Source organism: Furipterus horrens, unplaced genomic scaffold (assembly GCF_987537825.1).
Source record: "Furipterus horrens unplaced genomic scaffold, mFurHor1.1.pri manual_scaffold_5, whole genome shotgun sequence".
NCBI classification, from domain to species: domain Eukaryota; kingdom Metazoa; phylum Chordata; class Mammalia; order Chiroptera; family Furipteridae; genus Furipterus; species Furipterus horrens.
In genome coordinates, this window is record NW_028327175.1 from 156,524,741 (window position 1) to 156,529,315 (window position 4,575).

Below are 4,575 nucleotides of genomic sequence, written 5' to 3' on the forward strand. Positions count from 1 at the left end.
TATCAGAGATAGAAACTAGAAAAGTTTCACTTACTATAGCAACAAGAAAAATAAAGTACCTAGGAATAAACTTAACCAAGAAGGTAAAAAACCTGTACTTGGAAACTATATAACACTGAAGAAAGAAATTAAGAAAGATATAAGTAAATGGAAGCATGTACCATGTTCATGGATGGGAAGAATCAACATCATTAAAATGGCCATACTACCCAAAATAATTTATAGATTCAATGCAATCCCTATTAAAATACCAGTGACATATTTTACAGACCTAGAACAAATACTTCAAAAATTTATATGGGACCAAAAAGGACCCTGAATAACCACAGCAATATTAAGGAAAAAGAACACAGCAGGAGGAATCACAACACCAGACATCAAACAATACTACAAAGCCACTGTAATCAAAACAGCCTGGTACTGGCATAAGAACAGACATATAGATCAATGGAGCAGAATAAAGAGCCCAGAAATAAACCCAGGTGTATATGGTCAACTAATATTTGACAAAGGGGAAAGGAACATAAAATTAAGTGAAAATAGCTTCTTCAATAAATGGTTTTGGGAGAACTGGACAGGGGCAAGCAAAAAATGAAACTAGACCACCAACTTACACGATACACCTGAGTAAATTCAAGATGGATCAAAGACTTAAATGTAAGCCATGACACCATAAAACTCCTAGAGGAAAACTAGGCAGGAAAATTTCAGATATCCTGCATTGAAATATTTTCACCGATATATCTCAATGGGCAAAGGACCTGAACAAACACTTCTCCAAAGAGGACATACAGAGGGTTCATAAGCATATGAAAAAATGCTCAACATCACTAGCCATCAGAGAGATTCAAACAAAAACCACAATGAGATACCACTTCACACCAGTCAGGTGTGCAAACATCACTGAAGATTAGCTACCTTCCTGTGAAAATCAGAAGGATACTCTTGCTAGAGCTCTGCCCTTTTGGAATGTAGAAATAGTTCCCCAGAACAAGGAGGTGAAACTGATTGCAACCCAGGGCATAGCCTTGTGAATATTATCAAGCATCTGGAGGGTCTCTCTGTAGAGGTTATTATGGAGCTGAACCTGAATCTGCCAAATGGTCTTCCCATTGTCTATGAATTTCCAAGAACTTGAAGCCCATTAAGCCCATGCAGTTCTTGGGGGATGAAGAGAACTGTGTAATGCCATGGAGGGTATGGCTGCCCAGGGCAAGACCAAGAAGTAAAGGCAAGCAGGCAGTTTCCCAAGGATACCTTCCCTGTCCATTTCATTCTTCCATATCTCTCCTCTGCATGTGCCACACTGACCACATCTGTAGGCATCTTAGGTTACAGCTGCAGATATGACCCAGTGGTTCCCAATTATATTTTAGCCATTTAGTTTCTTGCATCCACTTTATCATCTCTTCAGAATGGCACCTCTGAGGCATGGGCTCTGATTCCAAGCAAAAAGAACACTTTTATCCAAGAGAGGGAAGCCTCTTATCCAAGAGAGCTGAGATGCAGTAACTCGGGTCTTTGCTGGTGCTCTATTACTAAGTACTTGCTTGAGTAGGGAGATAGGGAAGAGCCTTGCTAAGGTGTGCCCAATAAGGAGAGGCAAGAGAACATACTGGCATTCCCAGGAGCCAGTCCTGTACTACTCTGTAGTCAGGTTACTGACTGGGGAACTCTAACCAGTACAGTGGAAGATGAATGCATGGTGATTCAAACAAACATCTTTTCCCTGACCCCAGAAAAGCTGGCTCCAGAAGAATGGGATCAAGCCTGAATGTTTATATGTTACATTTAATATTTATAAACAGAAACCTTTTGGGGGTTTCTCGTGGTGATTGAAGTATTCCCATCATGGTCATCACAAAACAAGCTATTCCTCCCACCAAGATGAAATCACCTCCTTGACATGTAAGTGCAGGAGTTCATCATCCTGCCTGTGTTTTAGAACCCTCCCTTGCCTTCTTGTTTTATGGCAGTGAAATGTATCTTGATCATGTCCAAGTGTATCTTTCACTGTGTCTGATTTCTGAATCATGTTCCAGTTGCTTGGACTTGCCACTTGGGCCCAGTACTCAATTTGAGCCTAACTACGAAATTATTTTTCCAGATCAGTATGCTATAGGAGTGATGCACAATGTAAAAAAGTTATATGGTTTTTGCTTTCATGGTTTGGCAAACATGAACAAAGCTGCTATGAGTATTTACATGCAGGTTTTTGTGTGGACATAAGTCTTCTATTCAAATGAATAAATACCTAGGAGTAAAATGTTTAACCATATGGTAAAACTGCTTATCTTTAAAAGAAATTGCCAAAATGTCTTTCATTTCCACTAGTAATTAATGAGAATTCTGGTATCTCTGCATATCGTCAAACTTTTGGACTTTAAGATTCTAATAGATTTGTAGTGGTAGTCATCATTGTTTTGATTTGTATATCCATAGTAAAAAATGTTGCATATCTTTTCATATGAACATTTACCTAGCTATATATCTTAAAGGTTAGGTGTTTATTCAGAGCTTCTGCTCATGTATTTATTGAGGTTGTTTGTTTTCTTATAGTTTAATGTTAAGAGCTCTTTTTATATTCTGGATACAAATAATCAAATATGTGTTTTGCAGACATTTTCTTTCAGTTTGCAGCTTTTATATTCATTCTCTTAATGATTTCTCTTAAAGCAAACAGTCTTTCTTTATATAAAAAGTAAGTTTAAAATTTAAATTTAAAATTAAACTTATATTTTCTTCAAAGATTATGCTTTAGGTCTCATACCAGTAACTCATCTTCAAACTCAAGGGCATACATATTTTCTCCTATGTTTTCTTCTAAGAGCTTAATAGCTTTGCATTTTATATTTGGGTCTGTGACCCATTTTGAGTCAAGTTTTGCATAAGGTATGAGGTCACTGTTTAGGTTCATTGTTTTGCATATGAGAAAGTTCAATTGTTGAAATATCTTTTTTTTATTGAATTACAGTTGTGCCATTATTAATAATTGGTTGACTATACTTCTAAGTCTATTTTAGCTTCTCTATTCTGTTTCATTGATCAACCTGTTTATTTTCTTTTTTTCCAATAAAATGGTGTCTTGCTAATGGTGCCTTTAAGATAAAAATTTTGTATTCTTGTTTATTCCATTACAGTTTTCCCCATTTTCCCTCTTTGCTCTCCTCTATTCTGCTCACCCCCCACTTCCCACTCCCACAGGATTTTTATGGTTTCAGGTCTAACATTTAAGTCTTCAGTCTAAAACTACATGACTACATCAATAGATATATAAAAAGCTTTAGATAAAATCCAGCACCCATTTATTATAAAACTCTCAGCAAAATGGAAATAGAGGTAACATACCTAAACATAATAAAGCTATTTATGACAAACCCACTGCCAGAAGCATACACCATAGGCAAAACTACAAGTATTCCCCTCAAGATCAGGAAAAAACAGGATGTCCACTTTCATCTCTATTATTCAACCAATATTTCAAAAATTTACATGGAACCACAAATGGCCCCATATAGCAATAGTGATCCTGAGAAAGAATAAAGTTAGAGAATCATGCTACCAAATATCAAACTATACCACAAGTCCATAGTAATCAAACCAGCATGGTACCAGCATAAAAATAGATACATAGATCAATGGAACAGAATAGAGAGCCCAGAAATAAATCCATACCTTTATAATCAATTAATAGTCAGCAGAGGAAGCAAGAACATACAATGGGCTAAAATAGTTTATTCAATAAATGATGTTGGAAAAATTGGACAGATATGTACAAAAAAATGAAACTAGGCCATTTCTTTTAGTATTCTTAAACATTTCTTTTAGTATTTTTGTTCTAGTTCACTATATCATCAGTGCATAATTGTAGTATAACTTCCAAGCTTATGAAGGGGCTATGTATGAAATATCTTATATCAGAGTATAAAGGTCAAGGTGTAAGTTCCAGATCTGGTATCCAGTGCCCCATTATGGCACATAGTTTATACCTAATAAATATTTTAAACAAAAATTTTTGGCATAGTAGATGTCATCAAAAATCTAATTCTCTCTCTATTAGCAAGAAGGTTATTTATAGTTTTTAAAAAACCAGTTAGTAGAATCTGTGTTTTATGGAAGACTCTGTGTAAACTCTGATTTTAGTCTTCTAGACATTTACTCTCATGTTAGAATATAAGAATTATAATTGGATAAAAAGAAAACTATAGAAAAAATAAAATATTGAACCAGAGATGCAAAAAATTTGGAGACTAGAGTACCGTAGCATATAACAATGTTGTTGAAATTGATGGTAGATATAGGGTGAAGTGTAGAAAGAGGTAAATTTATCTGGGTGTTCATTAATGGCATATAAAAATTTTTAAGTATATATATAAGCCATTTGTTAAACTTTCTTGTCTGCTTTCTTTTCCTATTGCATTTCTCCCTTGAGCATTAAGGGTTCAGGGAATTATTATTGTCATAGAAGAAAGACAAAGAGAAAGGGTCAATATTTAGCATTACATTTTAAAAGTAAGCTCCAATTGCTCATTTTAGAGACATAGTTTACTTTGAGGGAATTTTGCTATTGTTGTT